We start from the raw sequence: 20,765 nt of genomic DNA, 5'->3' as shown, positions 1-20,765 counted from the left end.
TAAGTACCATTAGAATAACTAAGTCATACTGTAAAAGTAAGATAGTAAAATGGTTTGTTTTAATAAGCTAGTGCCAAGGTATTTTAGGAAAGGAATATTTTGTGACAACAGAGCTGAGTCATCCCTAGTACAGATTATATTTTCTAAACAGATTCTTTTGGTCAGGGTCTGGGTTTAATTTTTGGCCAGCTTTTAAATGCTTTCTTACAAAAGAACTATTTTTAACTGAGTCATGATATTCCTTTCATTCTCAGAAGTAGTTTTGTGCAATCAGGGGTTGGGGAGGCTGAAAAGAGATGGATCAGATACTAACAAAAGCATGTAGCAGGAGGACAAAAACGTGTGCATTTAGAGCAGTGATTTAGGGTTCCTGGATTTCTGTTGATTTCTTTACCTTGACAAAGTCTAAGCCTTTTCATTTTCTTGACTCTAAACAGAAGCAAAATGGACTCTCAACTATTCCAGTCTAAACTAAGCTCCTATTTTCCTACTAGAAAGTACTATTAACTTTCCCCTGAGAAAGATAGGTTATAGAAGAGCCAAATAAATAAGACTCCATTTAGAGGACCCTAAGAGTACACACAATGAACACAAAAATCAATGTGAGCCCCTTTGACAGCTGAAATTAGATGTCTCATAATGTTTTGCCAGCTTCATAGAGCACTATGTATTTGCAAAGTACCCTCTCTGCCTTTGTGCTTTTTTATCTTGCTTTGCCTCTCTCGTTAAAAATACAATTCTGCCCTTTTGCTAACATTTCCTAGGCTTAGGGATTTTCTTTTAAGACCTGGCCACAAAAACTTGAATTGGTGGCACCAGCATTGCTAAGAGCAAATTAACCTGGAAGAATATGCACCTTGGGATTATTCGATAGCACATTACTATTGATAATTTTTATTTTGAAGTTTGGCCTTCTTTTCCTTTTATGTCACATGACATCTAGACAGAAATGAACAAAGACAACAGAGAGTTGCCTGGAAGAAAAAAGAAATGTCTTGTTTTATTTTTGCAGTATCTGACATTCTCATGTCTAAAGATGTAGAACTGAACTGTGAGGGGCAGGTTTAAAGTTAGGAGAGAGAGATGGGAAACTAGTTAGCTAGTTCAAATCAGGTTTCTCAGACAGGGACAAAGGAAAACTACAGTAGTAAAGCACCACCATTTATTAAACACATGTACAAAGAAATATGCTATGGAATCAAATATCTTAAATGCTAACTGTGTTTTGCTAAACTTTTCATACCCGATTCTGAAAACTGATTTTATTTTTAAGGAAGAAGAATTAATAAGAAAATGATTTTGGGCTTCCCTGGTGGCGCAGTGGTTGAGAGTCTGCCTGCCAATGCAGGGGACACGGGTTCGAGCCCTGGTCTGGGAAGATCCCACATGCCGCGGAGCAACTAGGCCCGTGAGCCACAACTACTGAGCCTGCGCGTCTGGAGCCTGTGCTCCGCAACAAGAGAGGCCGCGATAGTGAGAGGCCCGCGCACCGCGATGAAGAGTGGTCCCCGCTCGCCACAACTAGAGAAAGCCCTCGCACAGAAACGAAGACCCAATACAGCCATAAATTAATTAATTAATTAATTAATTAATTTTTTAAAACCAAAAAACAACAACAACAACAACAAAAAACAATCCCTGGAAAAAAGAAATGGAAAAACCATAATTATTTAAAAAAAAAAAAGAAAATGATTCATTTTAGGCATTATTTATTCTATTATTAAAATGGTATGGCCTACGACTGCCTTTGAGGCCCTATCTGACCATTCATTTAAAATTCAAGTCCAAATGTCCAATGCATTAACTTGCTCAATGCCCAAGGCCCAATTAATGCCCAATTTACCTTAACTGGCTCTCCTCTTTCCTTTTTGTCATTCTAACATAACTATAGCATTTATGTATTTGTATTTATTTTTTTGTTGCAGATCTCCTCTTATTTAAATATAAAATCTATGAGGGCAAAGGTTTTTATTTTATTCATTGGTATATCCCTATCCCAAGAGTGTAGAATAATGCCTCACAAAACATATTTGGTGAATGGATGAATGAATAATACTATGACACATATTAATCAGGATCTTTGACCTGCTATTTAGAAATCAGCCCACTGTAAGTTGACATAGTTTTTAGCATTGGCTCTAACATTTAATCTCCTTATTAGCTGTTGACTATAATTTCCTATACCTGCCTCCATTTTATAAACATAAATTCTACGGTTTGAAAAGATTTCATTTTCTCCCAGTCTCACAGGAATATGCGATAAAACCAGAAGGAGATTTAGGACCGTATAGCATTATATGTATCCTTTCTGTGGCAATACAGTGAATAAATACTTCCAGTATTTATCCGCCACAAGCCTCCGTTCTTTAAACAAACAACAGATAAGAAAAAGGAGAAAAAAATAGCAAGCTACATCATTTGCCTTGGTTTAATGGACCAGCAGAATCAAATATTAAAATGCTAAAAAGTGTTGAAATAATAACCCCACATATCTAGAGAGAGCTTGTGTTTCATTGCTGAAGTTCTGAACCTTAATACAGAGGAATGCCAGATTTCTATTTAGAAAATGATTCTTCGTGACATTTCAGTGAGTTGTCAAATCTATAGCATCCAGTTTTTGACTACTGCTAGAGGACGGTGCCTTTCCTGCGGGGTTACACCTCTGTGAGAGGTTAAAAAAGGAAGGGCAAGCTTTCTGCACACGGCACCACTATTCACTGAAGAAGGCTATTTTCGTGCTAAATCATCTGCACGAAACCATATGGTTAGAAGAAAATAGACTGCTAGCCAATATAGAGCATCTCCAGAGGGCACTAGACTGGCATTAGATGCCAGCTGATTTGTTTGCTATTTGAATAGATGCCTTCTTTTTCTTGACTTATTGAAAGAAATTGTGCTTTGGGGCAATAATTCCACTTTAAAAGATAGAACAAAACAGAATATCTTCAAGTAAGAAATACTTTCCAGTATTTTACATACATTTATATGTAGACATGAATCTTGATCTCGAGGAATCTACAAGTCAACAGAGGGTAACACATGCACATACAAAACCATAGTGAAATTATAAAGTGGCAAATGCCATATAAAAATTTCAATGTTTCTGGTAAGAAAAACAAAAATAGTGAAAGCATATAACTTGGATTTCCAGCCTCTGGAACTGGAAGAAAATAACATTTCTGGTTTTTAAGCTATGCGGTCTGTGGTAATTTGTTATGATATACCTAACAAATTAATAAAATACATAAGAACCCAAAATACTTTCTCTTCTGGAATTAATTAATGAAGATAAACCAAACTGTAGGAGGACAGGTGATTTCTCCTCCTATAAAGACAGCAGTAATCAGAGGGCATTATGTTTGTGGAAAAAAAAGTCTCCATTTAGGTATAAAGATAAATATTAAATGTAAGATACAAGAATTTCAGAGAAAAAACAATGATAAATACAAAACAACTAATGTTTGTAATGTACTTTTACCAACACCCTTTTGTTTAATGTTATCAACCTTGTGAAGTGGGTTTGTAGATTTCAGTCTGTTGGTTGGCTTGTCCAATCCACAGAGCTGGGAGCTGAACCCAGGCCCCCTAACCATAAATCCTATTCAATCACAATGTCACCTCTGTGTGCCAGTTCCATTTGGGTTGAATTTCTTCTGTGTTAATTGTCTTTAGTGAAGGAAATTCAATTTCTTTTAACCTTGGTAAAGACCATGTTCCTTGTAAGCAATGGAAATACTAGCAATCTGTGGTATAACAGGCAAGTTCTTTTTTATTTCTAATAATTTAAAATTAATAATTTTGTTCTTATAATGACAATTAATTCAGTTCCCCAAAACACTAAGATCACTCAGCCTTGTGGGTTGTAATCTATGTCTTAAAATCGAATGGCAAAATGTATTATTCACTATTTTAGAACACCCGACATATAATACAGAGATACCTCAGTTATCTAAGCAGAGCTCAGTTACTCTCAGGATGATTATTGCTACGTTTATTGTTATGAGGTTACAACTAACTCATTTCAATTTTTGCTATTTTTTATGTTGTTGTGTAATAAGAATTGATATTTAGGATGAGGGAATTGCAGACTTTCTAACTTCAAATAGCCAATTATATCTAGCGAGCTTTATTTACAAGTCAAAAAAATGGAGATATGAGTTTTCATTAAATTTTTGACCAAAAACATTGAAATTAATAGCACTTTGTATTGTTATATGGTATTTAGCACTTTCTACTTTCACTATAGTTTTATATACATGTGTTTTACCCTCGACTGATTTGTAAATTCTTGAGAGCAGGATTCATGTATAATTCACCTTTGCAACCGCACTTTGTCTTCTTTGTAGGTTTCCAATAAATATTTAATTCATGAATGAACTAATTAAAAGCAAAATAGTTTCTGTGTATCACTCAGATATTAAAGATGTGAATTAAATCAAAATAATCCACTAAGTAATGATTTAATATCAAAGAAAACTTGCACATCAAAATAAGAGTATTTATACCTCAGACAGATTCTAAACAAATGAAGTACTAATACATGGTAGAGTCCTTTCTTCTGTGTTAAAAAGATTTTTTATATTAATTTATAAATGGTGTTGATCAAATTTTCATGGCATAAAAAAGTTTTCTTCTTAAAATTTCTGCATTTGGTCTGTGTCTTAAGAAACCAAAATCCATTAGTCTAGCTTATGTATACCATCACCTTGGCACATAGGGCTCCCCTGGGATATCTGGAAAGTAACCAGTCTCTCCTGCTGTTTCAATTAGCACTCTAGAACACTCATTATCTTTAGTGGAAACTATCTTTGAAATCGTAACACCCTTCAGCTTGAAATGTGTTTTTTGACAGTTCAGAGGCAAAAGGTTTAGGATTTTTATTAAGGGACTCACATGGGGATGAAAATTACAAGTGGAGGAAAACCTGGGCCAAGACATTCAGAGGAAGTGATCATCAGTCCCTCCTGCTTTTTTAGAGAAATAACCAAGTCCATACATTCGGGCAGAGCTGATGTTAAAATGCTAGGAATGCACTTGGCCAGCTCTCCAAATGAGAGAGCCTTTGCTTCCTAAGCCTAACCCCTCATCACCTAGGGTTACAGGATCTACTTTCTCACTCTGCCGCTCCCTTGAGGTGAGAACGTCTGAACATTTCTTTCATCTTTCCCCACTTGATTATGGGACTCCAGCCCCCAGTCAACAAGGTGTATTGAGCCTCTTTTCTATGGAGAAACTGTGCTGTTGTGCTGTGTATCAGCACAAAAGAAAGGGGGAAGTTATCCCTGCTTTTGAAGATCTCCAAATATGAAGAACCTAGGGAAGAAGTTAATGCCTACATGACTCATTCTTTTATTGGACTGTAAGGAGAAAGACAGAAATGAATAAGAATTAGTGCTGCCAATGTCATTTTCTTCTTCAGATTTGGGTATACTCTAATGAGAAAGACACAAGGGATAAAATAAGGATCCTCAGCTCACATAAATTGGCCCAATTTTTAGGCAAGTACCCCACATGAATTTGAAAACACACGCCATTTACTGAAAGGTGACCTTATTAAGAAAATTAGCAACTACATGCTGTAAAGGCATGAAATGTGTAATAAAACGGTTCTAAAAATACCTTAGTGCAGCCGTCACATTCTCAGGCAGAGGCAACTTGATTAATGCAGGTGAAATCAAGTTTTATCAAGGTCTATTAAAATCTCATTGCTTTTAAACAAATCTTGTTTTAACCTAAAGATTTGTAGGAATTCTCATCAAAATGTTTTATTTCCCACTAAAAGGTTGTTGGGGATTTTTTCTTGTAGTGTGTGTGTGTGTGTGTGTGTGTGTGTGTATCTGTTTGTTTTCTGTTTCCTGTAGTTTCATCTGTTGTTGCAAGTGTAGTGTTTTGATAAACAGATAAAGACAATGTGCAGCAACTCACTGGGAGAGGGAAGCCAATTTCTAGAGCCATTTTGTGATAACTGTAATCTCTCCTCATATCTTTTCCCTTGCAATGTTCTTTATGATCGATAAATAAGTTTCTCAATGTTCCTGAGATTGATTGGTTTCATTACAGGCAAGAAATTTATTCTACCTAAGTTCATTGAGTGCTATCCCCAACATAGTTTGGGCTCTCTCTCTCTTTCTATCTCTCTCTCTCCTTCAAGAAACATTTTAGGTGAAAGGAGAAAAAACTACACTAAAGGTAATTAAGAACTGTGATAGGTGCTTCTTTGCCAAATGTTGACCTCTGGAAAGTAGGGATGTACTTAAAGTTGAGTTTCCAGCTACACAGAGTGAAGACCTTTATAGAAGTGAAAGGTCAACACCTAAGTTGTTGCATCTATAGAGTATCAAATCATCAACCAATACACACTGTTAACACTGATTGTTAACAGGGTATACTTTTACAGACCCCTGTTTTACTGGGAAAAAAATTCTTGAACTTTCATTCTTTCTCTGTGGAATTATGAGGGGGTAGAAGAGCAATGACTTCCCACTGGCAAGATATTTCTTCTAATATTCTACAGTAGTGCTCCCTGGAACATTTTCTTTTGAAATATTCAGCTACTGAAAAACAAAGAGAGTTGGAAATCAGAGCAGATCAGGGAGCTGTACTTTGTGAGGAAGCGAGTGGGTGGTAATCTGATTAGGCAGTCTGGACAGCCAGTTCTGAAACAAAAGTAATTTCACAAAAGAATCACTTTAATGGCCAAAAGTAAAACAGAGGAAAACATTATAGGTTCTATAGTTGACATTAGTGGAAGTTTCATTACTTTGATGCCAAGGTTAACTACCTTTATAAAACATACTATAATGTCTTTCTTTAAAAAAAAACAAAACACAAATTTAAATTATTTTAAGACACTGTGCATGTGTAGGCTCAGGCACTGACGTAGGTGCTATGCAAGGTCCATTGGATTTTCTTCTGAAAGAAAGGGAAATATTTTATTTCTTGAATTTGAATTTCTGTATCATTCATGCCAGAGAACTTATTGTAAGTTCTTATTCTGAGTTTCAGGCACATATAAAGTTGAGGAAAATGTGGTCTTTGATTCGAGGAGCATGTAGGCTAAGAGAGAAATTATAGGATACACACATACCCTTTTTGTTAAACAAAATATATTAAAAATCATTAGAGGTTACAAAGTGCAATGAATTGAGAGGAGTTTTTTGAAAAAGTTCTTCCTGGAGAAATTAACAAAGGTTTAATTGGGGTAGTAGCTGTTGAAATGGGCCTTGACATTTGGGCAAAATTTAGATGAGATGAATTGGCAGGTAGGGATTTGGACAGAGTGAATAACATTAGCAAGAACCCAGAGGAGTGAGAATGTGGGTATCCTGTGAGAGTGAATAATACAGTCTGACTAGAGAACAGAGTACGGGAAAAAGAAGACAGAAAAGGCAGCTTGATAAAATTCATCCATGTTCTTGAACGCCAAGCCAAAAATTTGGATTTTATTCCTCAAGCAATGAATGAGGATAAGAACTACTATATATTGCATGCATTTTTATACCTTCCAAAACCAGTTTTTATGCTATATCATTAAATTTCCCCATCAGCCCCATAAGGTAAGCAATTTATATACAGGAGTCTGTAAATGGGATTCAAGCAATTCTTATTCCAAAGCTCTTTCCTCTACATGGTCATGAACAACTTTGAAAATTTCATCAAATCTATAAACTTCTTCCCAGAAAAATGTGTATGCAAACATATACATGTATAAAATCTTTCTTACACTTTCAGGGTCTTCACTAACTCTCATTTTCATTGCCTGTTAGAAACTCTTGCACTATCCAAAGATATCACCCAGTGTAGGAATGCATTTTCTTCTAATTCTATGATCCAGTAATATTTCAAAATGAGAACATATCAGAGAATGTTGAGGAAGTAAGTTATTGAAAAAGGTCATTATTTTTTCTTATTACAGAATTATGAAGGGGGTATGTACATTAAATGATTAACTAAACAATGTAATAATCTCATCCCAAATTTTGAAATGTTCCTTTTATAAAATAAAAACAATAGCTTGATCTTAATCCATACCACCCCACAATCATTTCAGTCCCTTGAATGTTTCATTAGCTTTTGCTCTATTTGTCTTAATGTTTTAGCTAAAGCTCTCTTGTTTTACCTTTACCCACATCTTCCAATTCAAATATCAACATTTGTATCAATTCTCATGTTTCTGCTATTTAGAGGACAAGGCCTTAGGGACAAAATATGTAAATCTGAGTCCCAAATCTATACTTACTCACCGTATGAACCTGGATAAACCACACCTCCAATAAACTCATAAAAATCTCTCCGATTCTTCTTCCTTAAAATGGGGATAATAATTACCCTCCTTCTATCATTTCTAAATGATAGAAACAGTATTCACTATTTGATTCATTAAACATTTTAAAGAACCTGTCTTCATAGCATTAAATTTGGGAAGCAAACAAATCATTTTAAAAAGGAAAGTGTTAAAAATAAGAGCTACCAGTATCATGAAAGAGAAAGACACATAATAAACAGTTAAGTTATATAATAAAGACATATATAAAATGCTAGGAAGACACAGACACAGATGAAGAAACAATGACTGAGAGGCCTGGAGTACTGCAATGAAGAGGTAATGCTTGAGCGGAGCCTTCTGGGAGGTGTTTTCTAGCTAATAATAGCAAGGCTTATTACCGAAGTGATTCTCAATGTAAAACAGCAACTTCCCATTCTCATATAACACATTAGCCCATGGAACAGTGCTTAAGCTTCAGAATAAAAATCTTATGTAAGCAGAAGAGAAATACTGTATCTTGGCTTAAATGCTACTTACTGGTCCATATATATGGTTGTAAAAGTACAATACCTTTTCAGTTATATGGAGAAATATTTGCACTTGTCTGAAATTCAGATATCAGACAAAACAGACCATATAAATGATGTTTATAAAACAACAAGACAAATGTGAATTCAGTTTTTTTCTAGAGTATGAAATTCCATTATTCCGAATACAAGGGAACAGTCAACAGTTCTCGGCAGTCGTCAACTCATGTTAATTTCTTTTCCTTGATTAAAAACTTAATTTTTTCAGATTTTTAAAATTTTATCTCTGGGGAAATTTTTTTCTCTTTTATTTATCATGAAGTGATTGCATTATTTTAGCACATTCATCAAGAAAATGTATATACACTCTATTAGCAATATAAAAGTAAATGCCTGTATTTACACATCTGGACATTTCTATGGGGTAGAAAGCATTTGAATCTGCATAAAGTCAAATCTTTGCTATATTTTCCTGAATCAAAATATTTCTGTCAGTTTCTGCAGATAGGTGTGCTGGCAGGTATCACCTTGGTGGGAGGGGAGACTGCAGATGGAGTGGCTAGAGTCAGAGCCAGGTGTGAGCTGGGGCTTCTCCTGTGCTCAGTGGCTGCCACAGTCCTATCAGCAGTGGGGTCAGGTCTCAGGGTGCTGAAGCAGAAGCCCTGAGGGTCGGGTTTTAAGCCCTGAGGGTCAGGCTTTAACCTAGGCTCACCAAGAAAAAAAGAGAGAGAACCCAAGTAAACAAAAGAAGAAATGAAAAAGGAGAAAACACAACCAATCTCACAGAGATACAAAAAAATCATAATAGAATACTAAGAACAGTTCTATGCCACCAAATTGCACAACCTAGTACAAATGGATAAATTTCTAGAAACACAGAATCTTCCAAGACTGAATCAGGAAGAAATAGACAATCTGAACAGACTGATCACTAGCAGTGATATTGAATTAGTAATCAAAAATCTCCCAGCAATCAGAAGTCCAGGATAGGACAGCTTCAAAGGGGGAATTCTACCAAATATGTAAAAAAGAGCTAATACCTATCCTTCTCAAACTATTCCAAAAAACTGATGAGGAGGATAGACTCCCAAATTTATTCTGAGGCCATGATTACCATACTACCAAAACCTGACAAAGACACTACAAAAAAAGAAAATTATAGGCCAATATCTCTGATGAATATAGATGTAAAAATCCTCAACAAAATATTAGCAAACCAAATTCAACAATATATAAAAAGGATCATAAGCCATGATCAAGTGGGATTTATTCCAGGGATGCAAGGATGGTTAAATATCCACAAATCAATCAACATGATACACCACATTAACAAAACAAAGGATAAACATCACATGATCATCTCAAAAGATACAGAAAAAGCATTCAACAAAATGCAACATCCATTCATAATAAAAACTCTCATCAAAGTTGGTATACAGGGAGCATATCTCAACATAATAAAGGCCATTTATGACAAAACCACAGCCAACATCACACTCAATGGTGAAAAGCTGCAAGCTTTTCCTCTTAAAACCAGGAACAAGACAAGGATGCCCACTCTCACAACTTCTATTTAACACAGTAATGGACAACCTAGCCACAGCAATCAGACAAAAAAAAAAAGAAATAAAAGCATACACATTAGAAGGGAAGAAGTAAAACTGTCACTATTTGCAGATGACATACTATATATAGAAAACTCTAAAGTCACCATCAAAAAAACTATTAGAACTAAGAAATGAATTCAGTAAAGTTGCAGGATACCAGATTAATATGCAAAAATGTGTTGATTTTCTATGCACTAATAATGAACCATCAGAAAGAAAAAGCAAGAAAATAATCCCATTTAAAATCACATCAAAAAGAATAAAATACCTAGGAATAAAATTAACCAGGGAGTTGAAAGACCTATACTCTGAAAACTATAAGACACTGATAAAGTAAATTAAAGATGATGCAAAGAAATGGAAAGATATTCCATGTTCATGGATTGGAAGAATTCAAATTTTTAAAATGGACATACTACCCAAAGGAACCTACAGATTTAATGCAATCCTTATCAAAATAACCATGACATTTTTCACAGAACTAGAACAAATAATCCTAAAATTTACATGGAACCTCAAAAGACCTCAAATTCCCAAAACAACCCTGAGAAAAAAAAAACAGGCTGGAGGTATATCCTTCCCTTTCTGCAGACCATACTGCAAAGCTACAGTAATCAAAACAGCATGGTACTGGTACAAAAAGAGACACACAGATCAATGTAACAGAATAGAGAGCCCAAAACTGAACCCATAATAAATATTTGAATATTTATTTTTTTAATAAAAATTTGTTAAAGACCTAAATGTACTCCTGGAAACCATAAAACTCCTAGAAGAAAATATAGGAAGAACATTCTTTGACATAAACTGTAGCAATATTTTCTTAGATCTGTCTCCCAAGGCAAAGGAAACAAAAGCAAAATAAACAAATAGGACCTATTTAAACTTAAAACTTTTGCACAGCAAAGGAAGCTATGGACAAAATGAAAATATAACCTACTGAATGGGAGAAAATATTTGCAAAGGATATGACTGATAAGGGGTTAATATCCAAAATATATATACAGCTCATACAACTCAATATCAAAAAAACAAACAACCCAATTAAAAAATGGACAGAAGAACTGAATAAACATTTTTCCAAAGAAGACATACAGATGACCCACAGGTACATAAAAAGATGCTCAACGTTGCTAATCATCGGAGAAATGCAAATCAAAACTATAATGGAATATCTAAACTCACATCTGTCTGAATGGCTATCATCAAAAAGACCACAAATAACAAATGTCAGCAAGGATGTGGAGGAAAGGGATCCCTTGTATACTGTTGGTGAGAATGTAAGTGGGTGCAGCCACTGTGGAAAAGAGTATGGAGTTTCCTCAAAAAAAAAAACACCTAAAATTACTCTATGATCCAGTAATTCTACTCCTAGGTATTTATCTGAAGAAAATTAAAACACTAATTCGAAAAGATACATGCACCCCAATGCTCATAGCAGCGTTCTTTACAATAGCCAAGATATGGAAGCAACCTAAGCATCCTTCAACAGATGAATGGATAAAGAAGCATGGTGAGACTTCCCTGGTGGTCCAGGGGTTGGAACTCTGCGTTTCCAGTGCAGGGGGTACAGGTTCGATCCCTGGTCAGGGGCTAAGATCCCACATGCTGTGTGGTGCAGCCAAAAATAAAAAGAAGTATGGTATATATATATACACAATAGATTATTACTCAGCTATAAAAAAATGAAACTTTACTATCTGCAACAACATAGATGGACCTGGAGTGTGCTATGCATAGTGAAATAAGTCAGACAGAGAAAGATAAATACTATCTGTGGAATCTAAAAAATAAAACAAATGAATGAATATAACAAAACAGAAAGAGACTCACAGATACTAGTAGTTACCAATGAGGAGAGGGGAGTGGGGAGGAGCAAGACAGGGGAAGGGGATTGAGAGGTATAAATTACTATGTATAAAGTAAATAAACTACAAGGATATATTGTACAGCACAGGGAATATAGCCAATATTTTATAACTTTAAATGAAGTATTATTTATAAAAATATGTAAAACACTATGTTGCACACCTGAACTAATATAATATTATAAATACACTGTACTTCAAAAAAAAATTATACCGTGTCCATACCACATTATGCTTCACATGCTTACTCAGTGATATTTACTTTAATTTCCTGAATTTGATATTAAATTTTGGTTTCAAACAGATAAGCAAAATAGTAATATCCATGGGATAAAAATTCTAAGTCTCTCTTGTATACTTAGAGTCATATTCACAATATTTGTTGGGCTTTATAACCCAAAATCCACACCTCATCCTCAGCTGTGAAGTCTCCCTCTTAACATAGTCTGTTTTGATTATTTAAACCTAAGCCTCAGGTTTCCCTGCTGGCACAGTGGTTAAGAATCCGCCTGTCAATGCAGGGGACACGGGTTCAAGCCCCGGTCCAGGAAGATCCCACTAGCCGGGGAGCAACTAAGCCCGTGTGCCACAACTACTGAGACTGCGCTCTAGAGCCCGCAAGCCACAACTGCTGAGCCCGTGTGCCACAACTACTGAAGCCTGAGCACCTAGAGCCTGTGCTCTGCAACAAGAGAAGCCACTGCAATGAGAAGCCTGTGCATTGCAACGAAGAGTAGCCTCCACTCACCGCAACTAGAGAAAGCCCGCGCACAGCAACGAAGACCCAACACAGCCAGCCAAAAATAAATAAAATAAATAAATTTATTTAAAAATAAATAAATAAATAAACAAACCTAAGCCTCAACTGTGATATCTCATCTGATTTTATGTTTATAAATAAATAAAATAACATAATCTAAACCAAAACATTTAAGATCACAAAATGTTCACCCATTATATTAAAGACAAATTAGCCATTGCAGATTAAATGTTGTGAACCAGTCACGGCTTAAAAATCATAGTTTTATTTCATGCAAAGTAGGAAACAACTGTCTAATGAGAGTCAACTTCTAAATCTAAAATTGAGGATAATAAGACAAAGCCCTGCTTTGATAACCTTGAACACTGTGGAGAAAGGAAATAGTTACCTGTCCTTTCCACAACACTACAGTTAAGATAAGCCAGAAAGAGAGCATGACAATGTATATTTTGCACAGGGATGATTTAATAGAGACTTGAAAAATTAAATGTAAATAAAAAGAGGCACACTTTTCCTCATACTACATTGTTTATTTGCAGGCCTGCCATTCTTTTTATTTACTTATTTATTCATTTTCAGTTTCTGAGCTCTTGAGAGTACAGATTCATGTTTCATATATGTTGTTATAAATCACCAAACACGCTAGCCATGCTCCATAAATATATAGTAAGATAAAGAGGAACACAAACATCACAGCAAAAAAATGAAGTCACAGTGACTCAGCGTCTCAATTCCCATGTGCCCCTCAATATCTTTTGGCTCTGATTCAAATTCTCAGGACCTCTGAGATTCTCCCCAATCAGTAGCTCTTTCCATGTACCTAAGGATTGACTTACCTTCAAGTCCAGTATTTACAAACACTAATATTTACCAAGTATTATAAAATAGTAGCTACTGTTAGTGTTGAATTTTTGAAATACAACAAAGCTCCCTACTCCACCAAGTAGTAAAAAAAAAACATATTATTGGAGCTAAATTGATCAACTTTAACATTATGCGCAATCCGATGAAGATAAGGAAACGAGGAAAACTTATGAATACAGAACTGGAGAGAGCGTTTTCCCAGAGAGCAGTCATAGAGGTTACTTGGGACTAGAATATTAATGCCAAATTACATGAAGTGATTTCCAGATAAGGAAACAGAGAAGTATGAGAAGACGTTCCTCCAAATGTGATTAAATTTCTCCAAAATTTCCCCAACGTTGGGCATAGCTGTGTAAAAATACACTGGTGACTGATTAAGAAATGTCTATAAAAGTGTGTAAATTCTTCCCAGCCCCTTTCACAATTATTATACCAAATATTTATGGCAAAGTATCAGAAACTCTTGTGAAATTGTCTCCCTATGTATTTATCTTCAAAATAAATGTTATTAAATAAACAATCTATTTTAACCTCGAAATATATTGGACTATAGTAAAATTCTGTTATAATAAATAGTTGTACCTAGTTTTTAGTTGATCTGGAACAGAAATGTACCAAGATTTTATTTGGTAAATTGGCCAATAACAACTTGATCCTAATTTTAATCCTAATGGAGGGACAATCAGATTCTGTCCCTCCCTTCACACTTCAACTTGCATTTTCCCTTACTCTAAGCATTTAGATATAACTTACTCTTTTATTCTGACTTAGGTTTTCAAAACAGAAACATGGTGATTTCCTTTTGGTATGTGTAGCTGAGGCAATTATGTATTTAAGGTGAAAACTAGTAAAAGAAATTGGTTTGGAAAACTATAAAGGCATTAACTCTTGTTTTAGTTCTTATCTCCCTATCTGAGCAAGATATATAGTCTCTATGTAGATTTTATTATGTTCACACGTATGTGGTGCCTCCTTTCACAGCTTATCTTTGTGGGAGGATGCCACATCTATTTAACAAATTTGACCATGTGACTTGTTTGGACCAATGAAATGTGAGTGGGGTGACAGGCAGCACTTCTGAACAGTGAGTGCATGGTTTGCATTTTCTTTATTGCCTTTGTCAACTCAATCAATTGGCTGTGTTCCAGAAAATGGCAACTTGATCATGGACCCTAGAATAAAGATAATGTCTGAAGTAAAACCATAGCCGCCTTGAAATGGACATGTAGCATGAAAAAGAAAGAAATCTTTTTTTTTCCTAGTAAACCACTAAAATTTTATAGTTGTTGTTGCCACAGAATTACCTAGACTATTCTGTCTGATATACCTTCTTCAATACGCCTTGCAAATAGGTGATGATTTGTCTTGACAGAGTGACTCGCCATTATTCACATATCAGAACCTCAAAAAAATTTTATTCAATAGGATCATTTATCATAAGGAATTAATTTAAGATGAACAAATCATTGGTACTGTGGTAACAGGACATAGAGATAGTTTTGCTTTAAAAATTCCCTTTGATAACCTGATTTGATCCAACTCTATGAAATAAAATTATCACACCCAAGTTTAATCCATGACTTTGCAATAATGTGAGCTTTCATCTTTTAGAATATTTTCATACAGAGAAGCAAGAGTGAAGAACATAACTGGTGAAGCCACATATAATTATTCCCATTTCTGTAAGAAGCACATACATTTAATTTTTTTTTTTTTTCTCTAACAACAACAAAAAAGCACTGCTCCCTGGTCCAACGAGAAAAATCAAACACAGGGAAATGTTCTTTGGTCCAAAGCCCAAATTTCCCACTTCACTTCTCATTTTGTCCTTGAAATGCTGGTACTAAGAAGTGATATTACAGTGTAAACAGCTCAGTATTCCCTTCGTTTCTGGTAGTTGCTAATGACCTTTTATTGTGACTTATAAGAATTATTTGTTCTATTTTCTGCCACATAACATGTCTGATAGATCATATCCAAACTAAACGGAGGTGCTAGGTGCCATGGCATTAATGGTGTTAAAATTTTAAACCCTTTCATATGCCCAGTCATTCATGAGGACAAGAAATGATACTAGCATCAGAAATCCTGAAAAACAGAGAGGAAGGGAGGGGCAAGGGAGAGGGAGAGAGGGAGAGAGGAAGAGAGGGAAAGGAGAGATAACAGCCATACCAATAAGCTGCTTGGTAGCCTCGGAAGGGAATTAACATGTTTTATTTTATCACCTTTCCTCTTAAAAATATTACAAAGAACTTCAGAATCTACTTTCTGAGAATGATTTACAATTAGAGAAATCTTCTTTCACACTAAAATACGGATGGATATTCCCAGCTCAATAGGTTTTATAAAACGCCAGGCAACAAAAGAGCAAACTGGACCAGATTAAGAAAATAAAAATATCGAGATATTTTCTCTAATTGTGCTGCACTGTGGAGGCCTTAATTGCATGCTATGTTTAAAAAGATGGTCTGGGCCACCCGTAATCTTCACATTCTATCTTTATTTAGCAGATGATTAGTCTTCAAGAAGACCGTGGTAGATGCCCTGCTACACTGGGCAACTAAAGTGCGACTATGGATATGCTTTGTTTTCACATCCGTACCAAAACAATATCTTTATTTGCAAGGTCTGTCGTTCTGACTTGCCTGTGAGAAATGATTTCCCCTTGAAGAGATAGTCTGTGCTCACGTACCTCAGCCACAAGTCATCAGCCAGGACAGCAAATGGAGGAGAGTCATAACGCCAGGAAAACACAAACATCTTGTCCTAGGAAAAGATATTTTTAGTGATTATCATTCTAAGAAAGGGGAGAAAAAGGAGTTTGAAAGCACTCTCAGTTCAGTGAACCATTTCTACCTTTTCTCTTTCCAGAAAAGTGAAATATTCATGAATATAAGCAGTCACTTATAACAATGCTGTTTCACTGTTGAGTGATAAGCCTTCAGAAGCTCTTCAAAAGCAGTTAGGGTAAAGGAAATTTCTTGATCTTCAGGAAATTAGTTGAAATTACAATGATTAGAAGTAAGAAATGTATGCAGAAAAGAAGCCAGACTTCTCTCACTCAAAGACCAGATAAAAAAACTAAACAGAGAAATTTGAGGGATGCTGATTAGACAGTGTTCAGGGCAGCCACAAAAACTTAAAGTCCCAGTTTTTGTAAACATGGAAAAAATACCAAAGAAAATAAGTCATCTCAACCCTCAAAAATGTAGTGTATTATTCTGAACTACAGGAGACAAGCTTCCCATCTGGATGATCAAATACAAGATGTCTGCAATAAAGATGTTTTCCTAAGGCAAACTACTATGTAGCCAAAAAGTATTTTCATATGGCAATATTATTTTCAATAATATCTGAATTGATAAGTATAGCCATTTGCAAGCATGCCCAATGTCAGCCTAGGTATCAATCTTAGCTGTTCAGGAAAGATACAGCCCACATGGAACCATCTAAGTGCATTTTCTTTTGTGCTGTCTTTCCAGGAATTATGGCCTGCTGATCTTAAATCCCTAGCCACGGATATGGCATCTACGAGAAGCTGGCAGATGAAACCTTGAACTGGCAGTTTTCACCTCTGAGATAGGCTTGATTGCCCTGGCCTTTAAATGTCAGGGACTGTGCAGGAAAGGTTGAGACACTGCTCTTAAAGATCTAGCAACACCCAGATTCCCCCGCTGATGAAGAAAAAGCAAATATCTCAATTCTTTCAAAATCTAGAAAATGTATTCTCCTCAAATGACACAAAGTTGGCAAACATTGAACTAATTTCATTTCAGTAAGTAATCAATATTAAATTTATACTGCATTTGTTTGAAATTTGAATTTAAATGAATTAAAATTAAATTTGAAGGTTAGTTTCAGGTGCAAAAACTACATTTCAAGAGCTCAATAGCCACACATGACTCGTGGCTCCCATACTGGACCATGCAGCCTTCGAACTCTTTAGGTTCAATGTACGTTCACATAAAAGTTTAGGAAAGAAAGGCCCAGATCAGGCTAATGAACTTCTCCAGGCTTCCTAGCTATAGAGTAATGCAACGTTCAACTAGAGGCTTTTTTTCTAGGCTTACAATATTGTTAAGTTTTGTTGAAGAGATAAGTTTACATCTTACATACTAAAGTAGAACACTTTGAGGGATATCCTTTGTTATTATCTAATATTTCAGACCTATGAAGACAAACTCATTGATAATGCCATAAAACTCAGATATTTCCAAATGGGGCTCTTGATGACGTATTCAGCTGCTCTCCAGCCTGGTTAGTAGTAACGGGCACTCTTAGGACTCACATTTTACTCTTTTCCTAAAGGGAGTCAACCATCCAAATTGTCACAGGTCATCTTCTCATAGTTTTGCTTCTCATTTTAGTTGACCACTTGGTTAGAGGTTTTTACCTAAGGTTCTTGCGGCAGGGCCAGCCACATTCCAGAAATAAAGTGCATGTCAGGTCATATCCAGACTCTTTTTTAAAGGGTACTTTCAGGCAACTGGCCACAGGCAGAGTCACTTCAATTAACTCAACTGTAATAGATGATTAATCTCCCTCACTGTGGGCGCTCTCATTCATCATAATGCACACCCTGCCCTCTGTAGAAATGATGCATCATTACAGGGCTCAGGGCCATAAAGAGCGAAGAATCACAAGGAATAACACACACACACAAAAATGCTTTTTGTCAGCACAGGGTAGGGCCACTTCAAACAAACACTAAACCTTAGAACCCTCTCCGGGTGTGAGTGCTTTTTCCTCAGGAGAATCCTCTTGTTTGAGGCTCACTTTTGTCTGCTGCAAACATGCTTTGTTGCTTCCTAAAACTAGGAGTCATCCGTTGCCTTCTCAGACCTTATATCCCTATCATTGAATTATCCTCTATGCCCTGCACTGAACTGGGAACTGTCCCAATGCCTTGTCAAATCCTTTTATTTTTGTTATGAAGCAGGTTCTACCTGAAGGAGATGCCCATTTGTTGCCAAACTTAATTAAGGAAAGTTGGATCTTTTAAACCAGGAGAAGCATATGACTTGCTAAATAGCAAAGGGCATTTTCTGGTTTTTCTACAGCACTAAAACAACACCATGTTCTTTCCATCTAAGCAGACAGACAAAACAGAACACTTCTAACCCCTGCTTACATTGTGCACATCATTTGATCATCATTATCCCCATTTAACCGGTGGGGAAATTGAGAGAGTGGAAGATAACTGGAGCTACCTAATGCTCAGAAATAGGAGCCAAAGCTAGAAGTCATTAACTTTGTCAATTTCCACAGCACAGCTGAGGCACTGGGGTTTTGAAAAAGAACAGATGGTAAGTGAAGGCAAGGACTAAGACAGAGGCCTTCCTTTAGTAACTTGGAAGGCTGTCAGGTGCTATTCTGCATGCTAAATACGAAAGAAATTCCAGACTTTGAGAGCCAGCCATACTGCCTTATATGAGACCGTAAAAATAGTTCTCATTGGAAAGGGTGGCCCATATTAAAAATGTCCTCAGTGTCCTATTTTCAAGGAGTCTAATTCAAACAAGTTATTTTTAATAGTGGGTGGTCACCTCAGTGGTCTGTTTAAAATGGATTACCCTGCGCAATAAGCTACAATTGCACTTTTTAGATGAAGTTTCTCTGTATCTCTCATTTTTTTCCTTTAATTCATTTCTATAGAGCATTCAAAAAAAAAAAAAATCAAATCCACAGACTAAATCCATCTTTTTTCCCCTGGCAAATAAATTCTATCCCATCAAGGTTTTGCTGCTCTCTCCAGAAAATTAGAAAAAAATTTCTCTGTAATGCAAACTTGAAGACCAAGAACTTTGGACACTTAGCTTTTATGATGTTACTTCCCATGTGCCCATGATGTTTTGCCTCCTTGATACATGAGAATGGGGGTGCTATAAGCTATGAGGTATAATTTCCTTCTGCCATATTCTTATCATGGATATTATTGAATTTTAATATTATAATAACTTTATATCCATACTTACAATTAAGATAAATTACTCAACTTTTAGCTACATCCTCTAAAACTTCACTGGCTAATATGGTAGCCACTAGCCACATGTGCCTATTAGCACTTGAAATGTGGCATGTTTGAATGGAGGTGTGCTGTAAATGTAAACTGCACAATGGACTTTGAAGACTCAGTACAAAAAAGGAATGCAAAATATCTTATTAATAATTTTTAAGATGGATTACATATTGAAATAATCATTGGGATATATTAGGCTCAATAAAATATATATTTGAAATTAATTTCACCTAGGTCTTTTTCGTTTTCTTACTTTTTTTTAATGTGGCTATCAGAAAATTTAAAACTACAAAGTGGCTCATGTTATGTTTCTACTGGACAATGCTACTGTAGAGCAGGAGTTGGCAAACTTTACTTGTGAAGGCCCAGATAGTAAATATTTTAGGTTTTGTGGCCATATGGTCTCTGTTTCAATTACTCAACTCTGCCATTACAGAAGGAAAGCAGGCACTGACAACAGCAAATGAATGGGCATGGTTGTGTTCCAATAAAACTTTACTTATGAACACTGAAATTTGAATTTTATATAATTTTCATGTGCCATGAAATATTCTTCTCTTCATTTTTTTTCAACCATATAAAAATGTAAAAAAAATTCCTTCTTCATGGGTCATTCAAAAAATAGATGGGGGGGAGAGCTTCAAGATGGCAGAAGAGTAAGACGTGGAGATCACCTTCCTCCCCACAAATACATCAGAAATACATGTGAAACAACTCCTACAGAACACCCACTGAACACTGGCAGAAGACCTCAGACCTCCCAAAAGGCAAGAAACTCCCCACATACCTGGGTAGGGCAAAAGAAAAAAGAAAAACAGAGACAAAAGAATAGGGACAGGACCTGCACCAGTGGG

The 20,765-nt window shown here is 35.8% G+C and overlaps 1 long non-coding RNA gene across 1 annotated transcript in view; it reads right to left on the bottom strand.

Moving 5' to 3' along the window:
- LOC137774996 (uncharacterized) overlaps positions 1–16,915 on the bottom strand; it is a 62,666-nt gene extending 45,751 nt beyond the window's left edge. Inside the window, exons 1-2 of the long non-coding RNA XR_011075962.1 lie at positions 16,749–16,915; positions 16,585–16,658 (exon numbers count right to left, since the gene is read on the bottom strand). This is a non-coding gene — a long non-coding RNA (uncharacterized lncRNA). The remainder of the gene's footprint in view (positions 1–16,584; positions 16,659–16,748) is intronic.
- Positions 16,916–20,765: the final 3,850 nt, after the last annotated feature.

Source organism: Eschrichtius robustus, chromosome 13 (assembly GCF_028021215.1).
Source record: "Eschrichtius robustus isolate mEscRob2 chromosome 13, mEscRob2.pri, whole genome shotgun sequence".
Taxonomy (NCBI): domain Eukaryota; kingdom Metazoa; phylum Chordata; class Mammalia; order Artiodactyla; family Eschrichtiidae; genus Eschrichtius; species Eschrichtius robustus.
This window is presented reverse-complemented; position numbering and strand designations above follow the sequence as displayed.